General features: G+C 35.2%; 1 long non-coding RNA gene and 1 other non-coding gene across 2 annotated transcripts in view; both read right to left on the bottom strand.

The window, feature by feature from the left end:
• The window catches only part of LOC144578026 (uncharacterized), a 145,622-nt gene that overhangs the window by 103,302 nt on the left and 22,538 nt on the right, over positions 1-19,782 (bottom strand). The window lies entirely within an intron of this gene.
• LOC118145856 (U4 spliceosomal RNA) lies at positions 7,893-8,033 on the bottom strand. Its single transcript, XR_004731351.3, has one exon. It is a non-coding gene; the product is annotated as a U4 spliceosomal RNA (small nuclear RNA).

Below are 19,782 nucleotides of genomic sequence, written 5' to 3'. Positions count from 1 at the left end.
TTTGTTGAACACATGGATACCTTAGTGACAAATGGATGAATAAATAAATGTTTTCTTTTCATTAATTTGTACAGAATTATCTAAAACATACATACAAGTATGCATGTGAAAGTAATGTAATAAGTACTATGCTGATTTATGCATTAAAACAAAATGGAAAACCTTTTATGTCTGTGGTATTCTTTTATGTGCTGTATAAAAAAATTAGACAGAGATAATTTATCTCTTGCCAGAATATAAATTACTGATCAATAACACGCTTGTGAAACAGAATATTTCATTCTTCCAAGACTGAGCCAGGAAAAATATTGCATTCCTGAACAGACCAATAAAAAGCTCCAAAACTCAATGAGTAACAAATAGCCTCCTATCTGGAAAACAGAACCAGAAAAATTCAGAAATTCAGAGATAAATTCTATCAGATGTACAAAGAAGAGCTTGTACCATTCCTGCTGAAACTATTCCAAAAAACTGAGGAGGAAGCTTTCCTTCCTAATTCATTTTATGAGGCTGGCATAATCCTAATACCAAAACTTGGCCAAGACATACACAAAAAAGAAAACTTCAGGCCCGTATCCTTGATGAATATCAATGCAAAATCCTCAAAAAAAAAAAAATACTGGCAAACTGAATCCAGCAGCATACCAAAAATCTTATCCACCACAATCAAGGAGGCTTTATCTGTGGGATGAAAGGTTGTTTTAATATACATTAATCAATAAATGTGATTCATCACATAAACAGAACTAATGACAAAAAAACACGTATCTCAATACATGCAGAGAAACTTTCAATACAATTCAACACCCCTTTATGATAAAAATTCTCAAAAACTAAGTATTAAAGGAGCATACTGCAAAACAATAAGAGTCATCTATGACAAAACCACAGCCAACATCATACAGAAAGGGAAAAAGCTGGAAGTATTCCCCTTGAAAACCAGCAACAGAGAAGGATGCTCTCTCTCCCCACTCCTATTCAACATAGTATTGGAAGTCCTAGCCAAAGCAATCGGGCAAGAGAAAGAAATGAAGGGCATCCAAATAGGAAGAGAGGAAATCAAAGTATTCTTGCTTCAAGACCACATGATTCTATACCTAGAAAACAGCATAGTCTTGGCCCAAAATTCCTTCAGCTGATAAAAAATCAACAGTTTCAGGATACAAAATTAATGTACAAAAATCACTAGTATTCCTATACACCAATAACAGCCAAGCTGAAAACAAAATCAGAAAGGCAATCTCATTCACAATTGCCACCCCATTCACAATTGCCACAAAAAGAATAAAAAACTGAGGAACACAGCTAAAAAGGCAGGTCATAATTACAGAACACTGCTGAAAGAACAGAGAAGACACAAACAAGTGGATAAACATTTCATGCACACAGATAAGAAGAATTAATATCATGGAAATGGCCATAATACCCAAAGCAATCTGTAGACACAGTGCCGCTCCTGTCAAACTTCCAACAACATTGCTCACAAAACTAGGAAAAACTATTTTAAAATTCATATGGAACCAAAAAAGAGCCTGAATAGTTATGGCTATCCTAAGCAAAAAGAACAAAGCTGGAGGCATCACACCACCTGACTTCAAACTACACTATAAGGCTACAATAACCAAAGCAGCATGGTAGTGGTACCAAAACAGGCACATGGATAAATGGAGCAGAGTAGAGAGCTGAGATATAAGACCACCTAACTATGACCATCTAATCTTTGACAAAGGTAACAAAAACAAGCAACAGAGAAAAGACTCCCTATTCAATAAATGATGCTGTGATAACTGGCTAGCCATATGCAGAAAATGTTCATTGCAGCACTATTCACAATAGCAAAGACATGGAATCAACTTAAATGTCCATCAGTGATAGGCTGGATGAAGAAAATGTGGTACATATACACCATGAAGTACTATGCAGCCATAAAAAAATGACATCATATCTTTTGCAGGAACATGGATGGAGCTGGTGGCCATTATCTTTAGCAAACCAACAGAAGAACAGAAAACCAAATATAACACATTCTTACTTAAAAGTAGGACCTAAATAATGAGAAAATATGAACACATACAGGGGAACAGATACTTGGTCTACTGGAGGGGAACAGATACTTGGTCTACTGGAGTGTGCAGGGCGGGAGGAGAGAGAGACTCAGGAAAGATAACTAATGGGTCTTAATACCCGGGTGAAGAAATAGTCTGTACAACAAATCCCCATGAGATGAGTCCACCTATTTCACGGGAGTTTCCAGGGTTGGCAGCTCCCTTCTTAAAGCACTGACTAATATTCTATTGTTGGAATGTACTAAGGTATGTGATCCATTCACTTGATGAAGCACATTTTGGTTGCTTCCAGATTTCGGCAGTTATGTTGCCAAACATCTATCCACATCAGTGTGCAGGTTTTTGCATGAACCTAAGTTTTCTACTCTTCTGGGTAAATTAATGCAAAGAAGCACACTGCTGTACTCTAAGGTAGTGATATATTTAGTTTTCTAAGAAAGTGTTTTGTCTTCCAAAGTAGCTTACAATTTTGCATTCTCACCAACAATGAATGAATGTTGCTATTCCTCCACATCCTTGCCAGTATCTGACACTGTCTGTGTTTTGAATTCAGAAAATTATTATAGGTATGTAGTGGTATTTCATTGTTTTAGTTTATAATCTAATGAAACATGATGTTGAAAAGATAGGAGCATCTTTTCATATGTTTATTGTTCATATGTATGTCTTTTTGGTGAAGTGTTTATGTCTTCAGCCCATTCTTTAATCAGATTGTTTGTTGTTACATTGATGAGATTTAAGAATTCTTTGTATACTTTGGATAGAAGCCCTTTGCCAGTCATATTTCTTGCAATTATTTTCTCTAAGTGTATTATTTTCCTTCTCATTCTCTTGATAATGTGTTTCAAAGACTAGAAGTTTTAAATTTAATAAAGTTCATTTTTTCAATTATTTCTTTCATATGTCTTTCCTTTAGTGTTGTATCTACAAAGTTATCAATAAATTTATCATTTAAATTTCTCCATGTCATCTTCTAGAAGTTTTATATTTGCATTTTATATTTAGGTATAAGATCCCTTTTGAGCTAATTGTTTTGTGAAGTGTGTACGGTCTGTATCTGGATTTCTTTCTTTTTCTGCATATCCAGCTGTTCCAGCACCCACTTGTTGAAAAGCCCATTTTTTCTTCATTACATTGTCTTTGAGCCTTGTCAAAAATAAGTTATGTTTATGTAGATGTAGTCCTAAAATCTCTAATATTTTCCACTGATCTGTCAATTTATTTTTGCCAATGTTACACTGTTTAATTACTGAAGGTTTATAATAAGCCTTAAGTAAAATAATGTCAGTCCTCCCAATTTGATCTCCTGCTTCAATATTGCATTGCATTTCTGGTACTTTGCTTGTATATTAACTTTAGATTCTGTTTGTTGATATCCACAAAATAACTTGCTGGAATTTTTATTTGGATTGTTTTGAATCTAAAATTCAAACTCGAAAAAAAAGTGACATATTGGAATCATTGAGTCTTTCTATCCAATAACATGAAATGCCTCTCTGTATATTTAATTTTTCTTTAGTTTTTAAAATCAGAGTTCTGTAAATGTTCTCATATAGACTTTGCACAATTTTTCAGATGTGTATTTAGGTACTTCATTTTCAGGGAGCAGTATTTTGAATGGTAATGTGTTTTTAATTTCAAATCCCTTTTGTTTATTGCTGTTATATAGAAAAGCAGTTGACTAATTTTTATTGTGGTAATAAAACACATAACATTACATCATTAAACGTATTGTCTTAATCATTTTTAGTATATAGTTCAGTAGTGTTAATCATTACATTGTTGCATAGCAGATCGCTACAGCTTTTTCATCTTACATAACTAAAACTCTATACATCCTTTTTTTTTTTTTTTTTTGAGACGGAGTTTCACTCTTGTTACCCAGGCTGGAGTGCAATGGCGTGATCTCAGCTCACCGCAACCTCCGCCTCCTGGGTTCAGGTAATTCTCCTGCCTCAGCCTCCCAAGTAGCTGGGATTACAGGCACGCGCCACCATGCCCAGCGAATTTTTTTGTATTTTTAGTAGAGATGGGTTTTCACCATGTTGACCAGGATGGTCTCGATCCCTTGACCTCGTGATCCACCCGCCTTGGCCTCCCAAACTGCTGGGATTACAGGCGTGAGCCACCGTGCCCGGCCCTATATATCCTAATACTAAATACTAACTCCTCTTACACCCTCCATCACCACCTTCCCACTTCTGACAACACCCTTTCCTCTGGCTGCCTCTACGATCTTCATTGCTTTCAACACTTCATATTAATGAAATCATATAGTATTTGACTTTTTGTGGCTGGCTTATTTCACTTAGTATAATGTTCTGGAGGTTCATCCATATTGTATGATGTGACAGGATTTTTTCTTTTTTAGGGCTAAATAATATAACATTGTATGTAGACATCATGTTTTCTTCATTAATTCATCTTTCAGTGAACATCTGGGTTGATTCTACCTCTTGGCCATTGTGAATAATGCTGAGATGAACATGAGTGTGCAAATACTTCTTTGAGATTCTACTTTAAATACCCTTGGAAATATGACTAGAAGTGGAATTTCCATATTACATGTTAATTTTCTAATTTTTTGAGGAAACTTCATACTGTTTTCTAAAGTACATGAATTAATTTAAATTTTCACCAACAGTGTGCAAGTGTTTCAATTTCTTCACATTTTAACACTTGTAAATTTCCATAATTTTTATAGTGACTATTTCTGAAATGTGTTATTTTCTTAATTTCTTTTGCTGATGGGTCTTTGTTAGTGTACAGAAACACTATTTATATTTTGTCTGTTAATTTTGCATCCTGAAACATTGCTGAACTTGTTTATTTTAACAGGGTTTTTTTGTGGATTTTTTAAGGTTTTTCTACATACCAAAGTATGTCATCTGTACATAAATATAATTTTATATTTTCTTTTTCAATTTGGATGCTTTTTATTTTCCTTTTTACTTCTTCTTCTTCTTGGGAGATGACTGATAGTTGCAATGTTTATATAATGAATTGTGTGGATTTTTTGAAATGCTTTCTCTTTCTGTGACTATTGATATGATCATATGATTTTTTTCCTTTGGCCTTTTAATGTGATGAAATAAATGAATTCATTTTCAAATGTTGAACATTCCTTGCATAACTGAGAAAAATTCCATTTGATTATGGTGTTCAGTTAATTACACATTATTAGATTTGATTTACTAAAAACATTGTTGACAATTTTGCATCTACTTTTTGGGGAGACAGTAGTCTGTAGTTTCTTTTTCATAGAATGCTTTATCTGATTTGGGTATTAGGGTGATCCTGTTCTCACAGAATGGGTTAAGAAGTACTCTCTCTGCTTCTGTCTTCTGGACAAGACTGCAGAGAATTAGTACAAGTTTTCCTTAAATGTTTCCTGGAATGCACCTGTGCATCCATCTGAGTCTGTGAATCCATCCTTCTGTTTTGAGGGCCCTTAATTATTGATTCTATTTCATTAGTAGATAATAGGCAATGCAGAGTGTCTACTGCTTGTGTGACTTTCGGTAGATTTTATCTTTCACAGAATTGGGAGATGTCGTCTAAGTTATCAAATGTGTTGACACATTAGAGCTATTTCAAATAGTCTTTAATATTGTTTTAATGTCCATGACCTGCAGTAATGTCCCCTTTTTCATTTATGACATTGGTAATGGCTGTGTTCTCTTGTTTTCTTAGCCTGGCTAGAGGTTTATTTATTTTATTGATATTAATGAACCAGACTTTCATGTCATTGATTTTCTCTACTGATTTCTTATTTTCATTTTTACCGAGTTCTGATCTACATTTTGTTATGACTTTAATTCTGCTTACTTTAGATATAATTTGCTCTTTTTATTTCTAGTTTCCTAAGATGTAAGTTAGGTTCTTAATTTTATATCATTCTTCTTTTCTAAAATATACACATAATTCTACAAACTCCCTCTAAGTATGCTTTTGTTGTTTTCCACAAATTTAGATAAGTTGTGTTTTCATTTTGATTTAATTCAAAATGTTTTTTAATTTGTCCTGAGATTTCTTCTTTGACTTATGTGTTATTAAGAGGTGTGTTGCTTGATCTCTAAATATTGTGGAATTTTTGAACTACCAGTGTTATTAATTTCTAGTTTAATTCCGTTGTGATTTCAGAGTAGGCACTGAATAATTTATATTCTTTTAATTCGGTGACGGTGTTCTTATGACCCACAATCTGTCTATTTTGACGATTTTTCAATGTGAGCTTCAGAATAATATGCATTCTACTGTGTTAAAGTAGTCTATAGATATCAAGTATATTGAGTTGGTTTATTATACTGTTGAATTCAACTACGTTGTTACTGAAAGTTTGACATTACACTTTTTGCAGTTGTCTTATGGAAATTTTGTTCTATTTTTCTTCTTTGCTTTTCAATTTTGGAAGTTGCTACTGACATATCTTCAAGTTCAGAGATTCCTTCCTCAGTCATGTCCAGTGTACTAATGCCCATCAAGAGCTTTGTTTTCTGTTGTTTTTTTTTTAATCTCTAGCCATTTTAAAAAATTCTTATAGAGTTTCCATTCCTCTGTTTGCACTATTTATCTGTTATCACATGTTGTCTACTTTGTTCATTAGAATCCTTATGAATCACAGTATTTTTAAATTAATGGTCTGGTAAGTCCAGTATCCCTACCATATTTGAGATTGGTTCTGAATCTTGTTCTTTCTTCAAACTGTGTTTTAATTTTTTTAGTGTACCTGGCAATTTCTTTTTCGGATATCCTGACATGAAGCAGTGGGAACAGGGAACTGCAGTAAACAGGTCTTTAGGGATGTTGGTGGTGAGGTGGGGAGAAGGGGCTGTTTGTAGTACTATGACTAAGTTTCAGGTTTTTACTGAGCCTATGCTCCTGGACGGTAAACTTCACTTGTGCTTTTCAGTTCTCCTCCCACTCAAAATTAGGATCAGATGGCTGAGGTGAAGGGAAAGGCTAGAGTTGTGTATTTCCCTTCTCTCATTTGAAAGGCTAGAACAGGCTGAATTTGACTATTTCCTTTTACCCATGTGAGAGCTAGAGAGGACTGGATTTGCTTTCTGTACTTCCTCAGGCCAGTTGGGATCTGATAAAATCCCAATAGTTTAGGCTCTGGTCAACGTGTGATTTCCCTCAACAGAAATATTTTCTGTTGAGGGAAAGCCTTGTTAAGAAGAAGAGAATGCTTTCGGTATTTAAAAATGAGTACTTTTCTCTTTACCATGCTGGAAACACCAGGGAACTTTCTTGCATCTTCACTGTGAAATCTGATAGAGAGCTCTAAGAGGTTACACTCACAAAAGTGTCAGGGCCCTCCTATTCCTGGGTTCCCATGGAGTTTTTAACTGTCCAACTTTTCTAATCTAAGGCTACAGCAATTCATCAATTACAGCTCAGCGTTTCCTACCATGTCACTGCTTCCCAAGGATGCTGTTGCTTATGGGTTTCTGTTCTGGTAAGTTGTAATTGTTGGCATCCACCTGTCTGTCTCTCCAGTTTGGGGTTTAGTGGTTTGCCCTGGGACCTAATTTCTGTGATGAATCTAGGAAGAGTTGTTGCTTTTACAGTTTGGTCAGTGTTTTACTTATTGTTAGAACAAAGAATTTCAAATTTCCTACATGCTAAACTGAAAACTAGAAGTCCATACTGTTATTTGAAATTAAAAAAAAATTCATATTCAAGTAGGAAAGTTAAACTTTGAAAGCAATCCTGAATTCAATTCTACATTATACCACTGGTTTTTCTCATTTCAGACTAGAACCTTTTTCATTAATTTTTTTACTTTACTGGTTTTCTTTCTTTTTTGTTTTTTTAAATAAGTCTCCGCAGAGACTGTCCAAAATTGCCAGTGCCGACTCTATTGCAAGTCGCCACGATGGGGTATTGGGAAAAGTTTTCAATTAGCAATAATCGCGCCTCGGATAAACCTCATTGGCTATGATACTGCCACTGCGCAAAGCTTGGTTTTCTTTTCTGTTTCCATGTTTCCCACAAGGCACCTTGTCTTCGCTGGGTTCTGTTACCTGTTGTTGCCTCTTCACTTCTTGAGGGAACAGGGTAGACTCCGGTAGCCTGCTTAAATATTAATTGATTCAATCTTTGAGCCAGTTTAGATGTTGCTGCATCTTGCTCTCTCTACCTTTATGAAGATATATGAAATTGCTGTGAGCTTGCTGAAAATTTCAGCTTAAAATAATTTTTCTTTAGCAATAGCCTGTTTTTCTGGGTTAGAACAAACAGCATATATATTTGAAATTAAAGTACTTGACATGCAAACCTTATAGTGTTTGGGTAAAGCTCTCTAACTCATCTTCATTGTGTCTACCTGACAGGCTTTTACCTTGAAAAGATGTCCACAAACTTGTACATTCATTTCACTCTGCTTGTTCACAAAAAATTAAGCAAAGTCTTGGCATCAAGTTTCTTTCTTTATATGTAAGTACATATCTCAAGAAGAGGTCCCTAAGGAGGGCATTACCTCATTTCTCACCAGATCTCCTTCAAACTAGAACCCCTCTCCTCTCTCCCTCCTTCCCTCCGTCCTTCCCTCCCTCCCTCCCTCTCTCTCTCTCTCTCTCTCTCTCTCTCTCTCTCTCTCTCTCCTCTCTCTCTCCCTCCCTCCCTCCCTCTCTCTCTCTCTCTCTCTCCTCTCTCTCTCTCCCTCCCTCCCTCCCTCCCTCTCTCTCTCTCTCTCCTCTCTCTCTCTCCCTCCCTCCCTCCCTCTCTCTCTCTCTCTCTCTCCTCTCTCTCTCTCTCCCTCCCTCCCTCCCTCCCTCCCTCCCTCCCTCCCTCCCTCCCTCCCTCTCTCTCTCTCTCGTTAATGATACCATTATCCTACTTTGCTTTGCAAGGCATAGCCCATTATCAAACAACAACAGAAGTGACTGCTCTTTCCTACCTTGTTTAGGCGTCTCCTACAGGACCTCTGAATGATTTGCTTGTACTTGTTTATTTATATGCTTTTCTCTCTCACTAAATTTTGAATTATAGAGAGAACAGCAAATACCACTTTCTTTTCATTTTTCTTTTAATGGTCTCTGGCATACTATTGTTCAATGAAGGACTCGAGTAACAGCTTTGTGACTTTGAGCAGAATATTTTACCATTATCAACCCTCAATTTTTTTATTGTAAACTAAGGACAGAAATGCCTCCCTGGCTTATCTTATGGAGTTTAATGATTAAATAAAACAAATCATGGGAAGATACTGTGAACTGTGAAATATCATACGGATGTCAGTGGTATAAGAATAAAGGAAGCATGTATGTATATTCAAATTATCTATCTTCTTATTTCCCCTTTCTTTGCCAGCAAGACGTACAACTAAGCTGTTCAAAATAGAAATAAATATAAAAAATGTAACTAGGAAGATTAAGTGATAAAACAAAATTAAGTTATGGACCAAATAGTAGGTAGATATATTATGGTTCCATTATTTTAAATTATATGCATTTAGAGGAAAGTATAGAAAGACACTCAAGTCATTATACCTTCAGAAGAGGTTTACATTATTTTTTTACATTTTTGTATTGTTTATTTTTTGACAGTGAGCATTTATAATTTTTACAGATACGGAAGAGCAAGTTTCAAAACAAGAAAAGTGAGGGAGAAGTTAGGCCTGCTTTGACGCTTTCCTTTGCCACTTTCACCTACTCATCTAAAGTCTGCATTGTACTTAACCCCAACATGTTATAAAATACTCTTGTAAAAATACCAATGGATACATAGTTGCCAAATGCAATACATTGTTAACCTCTTTCAGTCTACCAGACAACCCTGAGCTATTTGACTACTCTTTCTCCAAATCGTTTTTCTCCTCTGGTCTCTGGAGTATGTCGTTTCCTTTGTATTCTTTTGCTAGTCCGTATGATAATTAACTGCCTTCTCTTTAGCTGACATTTCATCCTTGTGCTGTTAAAAGATAATTTTCATAAAAGGATAAAACTGTAACTCTTTTACAGATTTAAATTAACACATGTTAATGAGCTACTCATTTAGTGTGGTTACCAGACACATGTTATAACTGGTGTGGTACAAAGGGGACTGTATACGTAGGCACATTTACAGATAAGGAAAATTGAAGGAAATATGTAAAAGGTGGCAAAACTGGTCTTAATACAAGATGGAAGGTAAGTGTGTTCAACCTCTACTATGAAAGACAGAATTTACAAGTCTGTTAGTTATCTACAACTTACAGAGTTGAAAATTAGCTCAGTAAATAAAAAGATAGAATTAAGTTGCTTGGAAGATTTTCCTGTATGGGGCAATGCACAGGTTTCTGTTGAAAAGTGTGCCCCCACCCCCGCTCACCACAGTCTCCATTCAAATAGCATTGTTTCCCTAAATTCTGATCTTTTCTTCTTTCACTCTACTTACATCCTCTGCTTATTCATGCTTAATTTAGATATGTTGATAAATTGCCCAGATTTTTTTAGAAGCACATAGGAACTGGTTTGGTAATCATTCAATTTCTTATGTTAATTCTAATTACAATAATAAGACCTTACGTTGCATAGCAATTTGAGCATTTTCAAATTCTGTCACATCCTTACCTCATTTAGTTCTCACATAAACCTATAATCTATAAGAAGTTAGCACTCTGCAAGTTAGAAAACCCATTTTACAGACTAATGTTTTGCTCAAAATATTAACTGACTTATCCATGATATTAGTTAGTAGTATATTGAGGTTATCTTACTTTTTGTATCTTTTGTTTTCTAATATTCCGGGAAATGAACATTAAGTGGGATTGGGCTGTAGGTATTTAAAGAAATCTTTTATAGATTAACCTAATATAGTTGACAGCTATAGTTGAGAGCTACTTCTCATAAAGTCTTGAGAATTGAGGAGTCTGTGGAAGATTCATAACAACATATTTCACTGAACTGAACCCAGTTCAGTGTTTGTTTCAGTGAACTATTTCATAACAATCCACTGATTTATAATAGTTTTCTGTAGTATTAAACACTGATACCAACAGAGACTATAATTCAAAGAACAACAGTACAGCTATTTCATTAGGAAACTTGAATAAATGAAAGAAGCCAATCACAGTTAGATTAATGTCATATAATCTCACTTATATGTGGAATTTTAAAAAGTTGACGTCATAGAAACAGAGTATAATGGTGGGGTGGGAGTATGGTGTTGGAGAGATGCTGGGGAAAGAATGCGGAACTTCAGTTAGGAAGACTGCGTTCGGTAGATACATTATACAACATGATGGCGATTGTTAGTAGCAATGTATTGTATTCTTGAAAATTGCTAAGAGAGTAAGTTTTGAATGTGCTCACCACACACACACGTACACACACACATACACGCAAAGTATAGAAGATAATGTACATGTAAATTAGCTTAATTTAGCATTCCAGAATATATGCATATTTCAAAATCACATGTTATATGTTAGAAACAAATGCTTGGTGACCAAAAGAAGAATCAGCCCTCGGGTGAAAAGCTTTCTCAGCAAGGCAAGTTTATTTCTATAGAAAGGTGCGTCTTGTGGATGGAGAAATGGTGAGAGCACACTGGACAAGGGAGGGGAAGGAGGTCCTATCCCACAGCAGTCCCTACTGCTGTGTCTTTACTGGCTAGAGTTGGATAGCACAGTCTAAGCTAATTCTGACTGACTATTTTAAAGAGAGCTGGGGTATGAGCTGGAGTGGCGAGGTGAGTAGTTTCCACAGGAAGGACAGTTACAGAGCAGGTGACTGAGGACAGAACAAGTGATAGAGGCTAGGAGGGAGTTGTTACCGAAACTAGGGAAAAGAAGATGTAAAGAATGAGGAAGTCAAACTTTATGTAGGAGAAGAAAGAACAGGGAAGCTGAACATACTGACATAGTGGTTCTTTGAAAAGTTACTCAGAACTCATTGTACTTAACGATTTCCCCCCCTTGAATTTTAAAGGAACTTAACAGGCTAAACCTTTGAAGAGGAATTTACTGTATCCTACATTGTTCATGGTAAATATATGCAATTTTTATTTTTCAATGAAAAATAATTAAATATTATAAAAAGAGTATATACTCTGTAGTTGAGAAAAAGATAGTATTATTCTGCATCTGTGATTTATAGAAGCACAGTAGAAATGTCTGTCTGTATTTTACAAAGCATTGCAAAGCCATTTATACATCAAAATGAAACTACCTAATTATCTTGTATCATTTGTATTCTTAATACCTGTTAATATAGTGGGCTTTGGATGGTAGCCATTAGCCCTACACATTGATGTATTTAAACAGTATTTAAGCAAGAAGAATCATTGCCAGAAAATAAACCTTTCATATATACAGTTTTTAAAAAAGTAATATTCATTTGTTTTCTATCTCTAAATAACCACTACAAGGGGATACGTGTGTTCTGCTTCACCATTTCAATGGTTTAGCATATTAATCTCAAAAACCCAATTATTGCCTTTCATTGTAAATTAGAGGAAGCTTTTAAATAATACCTGATCTGTTTAGTTGCTATTAGAAAGTGTGTTGTACGCACACATATGCTTATTTGTTTTATTTTTTGACAATTCAAAAATAATCTGTATTCAATATTTAAGACAATAATAACATCTCTCCCATTTTTTAGGCATGTGAAGTTGTAATCTTCTATCTTTTCTAAGGTGATGGTATCAGAATGCAGCACCCTCCTTCTGCAAAGTCATGGTATCCTAAAACTTCATGAAAACGCTTTAGAAAAATGCTGCAGTTCTCAACAGCTGCTTGCCTTGTATTCTAAAATGTAATAGTAAGCTGCCCGTTCCCCTCAGGCCAAAGTTGTCATTTGCACTTTCTGGGCTACCACATATCCTCTGGCAAGAGACTTGTCTTCTGTGTACTGGGGACTTCTGTTAATGCCGGTGTGTGCAATTATACTGAATTGGATTTTTGTCACCTATTTGGGGGTTAAATGCATGATATGCCTGGTCATTTTTTTCTTCATCATTACGTTATACCAAATCTGAACTAAAAAGCCTCCACATTGTAATGTGTGAGGCCAAATTATTCAGACATCAAAAAGTAATTATATATAGATGAGATATTGATAAGAAAATGTAAAGTTCAGAGAATTTTCAGGCCAGCTCACAAGTTAATAAATTCCAGGTAATTCAAGATCAATAAGAGATAAATATTTATGTTAATAGTATTGTTTTTGGAAACAAAGATGTTTCACCTTGATTTATACTGCTGAAATGTGCCTTTGGACTGGAAGATTGCACAATGGCTAGGTTGAGTTAGGTGAAGCACCATGCATTTGGTAAAGTATGCTCATCAGTGCCCTCATCCTGAATTGCTTGTAACACTGTCACTCTTGGGACAAGCAAAGGGAAGCAAAGGCAGGCAAGCAATGGCTAAAAACCAGGATGGCCATGTCAAGTTCTCTCTCCATCAAAGTAAAGGGGAAGGAAGTGGTTTAAGTAAGGAGTTCTAATGAAGATACGTTTATTTAAGTGTAAAATGTGAATTTTGAACTAGCTGAACATAAACTCCTGTTCAGCTTAGTCAATCTGTGCTTCTATGATTATCTTAGTTATTAAAAGTAAATTGTGGTGGATCATAATTAATAAAGAGCCATCTGTTACACAAAATCCTGCTTTTCATTTGGGCTGGGTGAGTTACCCGAGACATTTATTTTAGGGGAGATGGGAAATGTGGAAGAAACTGAAAACTGCTCTATCCCCTCTCCAGGCACAGTTTCTCAAACTTACCTACAAATAAAAAATAGAAAACCTGATTTTATTCAGTGCTAAACTAGGGTTTTGGTACAAAATTGAGTGACCAGTATTGCTAAAGTTTGAATAAAGTAAGAGACCTACTAATTGTTTGCTTTATATATTTAACAATCAAATTACCAGGAAGTAATTTTTCTGGAGGAGATTAAAATCTAATTCTATTTGCTATTACTGAAAGAGTGCTGATACAGGCCAATCACTGTTTTAGTATTTTACAAGAATTACTTAATCTTCATAACAATCTGATAGAATAGACATAATTATTATTCCCATTTTATAAATGAGGAAAGTTTTGCCCAGAAAGGTAACATTACTAAGATCGCACAATTAGAAGTGAGAGTAGCCAGGTATTACAAGCAGATGCATTGCTTAAATATTAACTCCCTCCTTCTGACAGATGATCTGATACTTCTGGGATGGCCTAGCATCTGGTGGACCAGGCCTATCAATTCAGCAAGTGCAGTTTTCTGCCTAGATATTGCCTGTAGCATAGAAGAGAAGACAAACGTGCCTGGCGGCTTTCTCCTAGAATCAGTAGCATTTTCTCATCCACAAAAAAAGAGAGACTATTCATTCCTGACCATAGAAGTGAGAAGATGTGCATCATAGCCTCTGTTACTAACAGTAAAAGATAACGCGATATCCAGAAACGTGAGAAAAACAACTTTGAGCATCTTCCCTCATGTACATTTCACAGCCATTAGTTTGAAACTCTTTAAGCTACCTGTGTATTGCCATCACCCCTCCAACCCCAGTTCCTCCACCTTAGTGGGAACTGCACAGTCCATACTCACAGCGTAAAAATCAAACCTTAATAGCAGGTGGAAATGTAGATTCCAGATTTGCCCATCAACTTGCCAGAACTACTAAATAGTGTATGACTCACACTGAGGTACACATCTTGGGCACTGCTTTATTTGTTCTAATCTTGAATCTATCAACTTTCTCTTTTTCTGGACTGGCCTAAAATGCCTGTCACCTGAATTATATTTTTAGGTTCAACGGCAAAGTTTTATTCTGCTAAAAAACACTTATTGAGAGCCCATGGCTTGTGTAAAACAATGTTTAATGAATAGGTATATAAAGATAAATGACTACATTTAGGCTGTCAGTGAATTTACAGTACAAGTCTCATCTCCACTCTACCATTGTTACACACATTCATTATCTGGCGACAATAACAACAGCAGCCACAACACAACAGTAACTCTTAAGTACATACTGACTGTTTACTATGAGCTAGATCTTATTATAAATATTTTGCAAAGTTTATCTTGATACATTTTCACAATAAACAAATAAATATGTTGTATTACCCTGATTTTATAAATAAGGCATCAGAGAGATGTGGCTATAAAAAGTTAAATTTAAATAAATAAAATTTAAATAATAAACGGGGAAACTCGGGAACAGAAAAATTGGATAATTTGGCCAAGATAACCAGCCCAAACTCTTAAACATTAAGGAAAATAATAGCATGGCCAGGGAGAGAGGAGCATCTTTTCATAATCTTATAATCACCTAGACAACAAGATTCAGTTTTTAAATCTGAGAAGTCTCACTTTGGAAATCATAAGAGACTGGTGTACAGGGGCAGAGATACAGCATAACTGTGTCTTAGCTAGGTAAAGGAGTTAGCTGAGATTTGAGTGTCATGATAGGAATAAATTGCAGGGTGCACCGAAGACTTGTCTGTGCGGGCAAGGGGAACGCACACACAGCTAGTTTTGTGGGCAGTCCAAGGCCCCTTAGGATCAATTGACAAAGATTTCTTTTCTATACACACCTAACATTTTAGCTTATTTGTAAGGCCATTTTTTAATGATTCTTCTGCTGCTTCTCAGGATTACTTTTTCAAGTTTAGAAAATAAAATAAATCACCATTCACAGTGAACAGCCCTATAAAATCCACTCTTTGAGTTTACACTTTCCTCTGACTATTCTTGCTGACCTTAGGATACTCTGAGCAGACTAGTTTGAGTTTGATGGTTGGGTCCACATATGTACCAGGAGGTCAGTTCTTGCACATTGCATACATCTTCAAAGAAAATGTTCAGCTCTGCTGAGCATTGCTGTTGTTTTTGGCGTGTTTATCTTCTTCAGCAGGAAACAGGTGAGTTTGCATTTACCACTAGGTCAAGAATTATATGTGGCTGTTTGAGATAAATAGCACCATAGCTTTGATCTCCAGTCTCTTCCGGTGGCAGACTGAGAAACTGGCTAACCCTTGTCTGCACCCACTTCCTCACCCTGTGTATTTCTAACAATCATGAAAGCCTTATTTGATAGAGGTTCATGTGCTGTGCTTTGTACAACACATATGGTAAATAGATTTTTGTTCAATCTTTACTCAACTTATTAGCTTTAAGTAGATCAAAAGCAACATGTTGATCATGTAGAAATAGTCATGTGATTTACTGATAACTCAATGAGTCAGGTTCACTTACTGAATCTTTTTTTTTTTTAGGATATTTCATTAAATTCTAGTACAAGTGGTTCTCAATTTTCCACTGTTTTGAACACTGTTTTTAATCAGGTCAAAATCCAATATCTTTTAAGAAACACATAAAAAAAAAGTATATACATTTAGTTACCATTTTATGTCACCTGAGACTTGGAATTTTTTACATTTCCCAGTATTCATTGTGTATATCATCACGGAATCATAGCAAACTATTAAATTAAGCTGTTAGTTAAGACAGCGCTCTGGAGTTCGAGGCAAAGGTAATTCTAGGTTTGAAATCACAGCAGTGCTGAGACAGTATTCTTTCTCCTTGAGCTTCATCTGAAAATAGATTGCTTTGGGGGGGTTGAAAAATAAAATATGAAAAAAATGTATTGTGTCGATTTCCACAAGATAAGCAAGGATATTAAATGTAGCCTGATTTGAGTGATAAATCTCTTTTTGTACTCATCGAAATGTATCTTGCTTATTAGGGTTCTTAAGCGTTTCTTCTGGTAATTTCCTAAATCTATTTCTTATAATGTATGAATTGAGAATGCTGAAATCTACAAATAGATCATTAAAAAACATAAATTGAAACTAAATAGCCCTAAAATATTTGGATTAAAACTTAAATCTCTCATAGTAAATTAAATTATTCCTTCGATCTTCATATTGCTTTGGTAATTTAATCTCACACAATAGAAGTTGATTGTGGAAATACATGGGCATTGGAACAATATGTAAAAAGCAGCAAAACTATAAATTAATCCACCCTTATATTTGCAAGTCTGTAGAAACAGACTTGGAGTTCATTAAATCACAAAAATGAACTCAGATTGAATCAGAGACAAATATTATGTTCCAAGCATAATACCATGATACACAGGAAAATAGAGATAGAAACTCTGTCAGAAACAAACTTTAAATTTTTGTTATTTACAGTATTTCCTGTGAACTAAAACTCAAAGATGTCGTGTTTCTAAATCTTCCCCATCCCTCCAGAAACTAATCTTCAGGACTGGGAAGAAGATATGAGAATTCTCAGAAATTGGGAATTTCTGCAACCATGCTATTCTAAAAATACATCCAAGATTCCTCACGTTCTTAAAAATTATTATGAGTATCTTTTAAAAATGTCAAATAAGCACATGATTTTGAGTAGAGTGGTATTTACGACGACGTATAGTACAGAGTGAATTCTTAAATACTGGAAGTCACCAGTGATCCTTATTGGGGAGTATTTGGATAATGTAACATTAGGGTCACCTAAGCAAGTTAAATGGCAGTACACAATATCACGTGTCTAAACTCCCATTTTACGGTCTTATTTTGTTTCCTAAACTTGCTATTTTTGGTCAACTTATGTGCAAGATTTACTCGTTAGCTGAAGATAGGACCATAAACATCTGCTTATAACATGGGAAGAGCTACAAGTGAGACTGACTGTGAAGGTTGTGATCATTTCTCTCCTGCCTGCTCACGAAAATGCTCACTGTAAACTTGGACCTTGCATGTCAACTTTGCTTCCTCCAAAGCAGTTAAGTCTCTATGTTAATATTTAATCTTTAATGCTTGCAGAATAATCATTTTCCTGACTTTTCAACTAATTTTTTCGTGACATAAAAAATTGAGAAGAAAAATATGAATTTCTGAAAAAATAGCATGAAAATCTACATGGAGAAATTAAAAGATAATATATATTTTTAAAAGGTCTAACTGTGATGTTAAGATTGTTCGGATTATGGGTTTAGCTTTTATTTAATATTATTTGGTAATATATCAACTTTGCAATAGTAAAGGCTTGCTCTTACTGAGATACTCTTAAAAATTGTAAAGAAATACTATAAGGCTATTTATTGAGATAATAAACTATAAATATCAATATATGCTGTCTGAAATGAGGTTCGGGCAAAATTTAAGTGAGTGATTACATTACCTCAAACATAGCTCCACTTCTAACATTAAAGATCTCCCAGCCAATCAGTCCTGTGGCTGTGTCCTTTTATCCTTCAAGAATTGCCTTAAAGGATGAGAGGAAGCCCGTATTTACTGCTTCAACCTGTGGTGATTTCTATCCTAAATCTTATATCCTTTTGGGACTCATCTTTAGCCAATTTTTTTAACAACCTCAGAATGTCCACTTTTTCAGATGCTTTTACTAACCAATAACCCACCAAGATATTGCAGAATGGCAGGGACCGACATGAAACTCCTGCCATGTACCGCCTGAGACTTCTGCAGCACGTACCGCAATCCCCTAATGTAGAAGTAAAGTAAAAACTCAGTAAGAGTCACAGAGTCAGACTGTCTAACAAAATAGACTGTAGTTTTCCCTGTAATTTTCAGCCCTTTTCGTGATTTCATATAATTTTGACAAAGGGCTCTACTTACCGAATTAAATGGCATCTCAATTTAATTGGCTGCCCATCAGATGGCCTCTTTCTTAGTCTCATCCTTTTCCCTGTTCTAATATGAAATTCCTGCCAATATTTTCTTGAACATGGTATTTTCTTCCCTTAAAATCTGTATGCCTCCACCTTCAAATTGGAGACCTCAAAAAACGTTTTTCTTTCTTCATTATATTTTTAAGAATTGCAAAGTACCTAGACTGCCTCTATATTAAAGTAGAATATAAATTTTGTATTATAGAGCCATACAAAATGACAGTCATTTAGTTGTTTTGAAGCTCTGACAGCTCACAAGGCATTGATTCTCCCTGTATCTCAAGAGTTACATAGGCTTCCCTTTTTATATATGATTGACTCTGGGGCTGAATAGTGAATAAAACAGCCACTACAGCTGTTTAAAATAGTTAAAATCAAAGGTTTTTACTCTCTGTGGCATGTTACGTGTTAGACCTGAATTTTCACTGGAAGGTAGTATGTCCTCGAAGAGAAATCTTAACCCTGGGTAAAAAGTGGGAAGCAGCACCAATGGATCTATAGCACATTTCTAGCCATAGCAATTCTCTCCTTTTTTTGGAATCAGGATGTAAGTAAGTTGTCAATTTATGTTGTCTAAACTAATGTATCATTCTCTCTCAAACACGTACTCATTTAAAAAATACCCAAGGACATAATGACCAGGGTTTTTTCCACCCATTATGTAAATGTACACATAATTTTTATAGGGAGAACTGGAAGATCACCTTTGTGAGAAAGAGAGAGAGAGACCTTGGAGCAAAACGTCAAGATAATGTTTCTTCAGCAGCACTATAAAACAGCTATATACCTGACCTACTCACAGCAGAGGTCCTTCACCGCATCCTTTACCCAGCTGTATACTCTCACCTGGGTTTTTAAAACTTTCCTGAAATTGATTAGCTACAATTATATTTACACTGTTTATCTCACATTGTTGTTAGAATCAAATCATCCAATAAGCGGGGAAGTGCTTCACGAATAATGTTATCCAAATGTATTATAACAAAGGGGCTCTTAAATGCCACATTTTCCAAAAGAACAGAAAAATTAAAAACCTTTTAAAACACAGGAAATACAGCATCTCATATAAAAACTCCAGGGACATGTAGGA

The sequence above is a fragment of the Callithrix jacchus genome, chromosome 10 (assembly GCF_049354715.1).
Source record: "Callithrix jacchus isolate 240 chromosome 10, calJac240_pri, whole genome shotgun sequence".
Lineage (NCBI taxonomy): Eukaryota > Metazoa > Chordata > Mammalia > Primates > Cebidae > Callithrix > Callithrix jacchus.
This window is presented reverse-complemented; position numbering and strand designations above follow the sequence as displayed.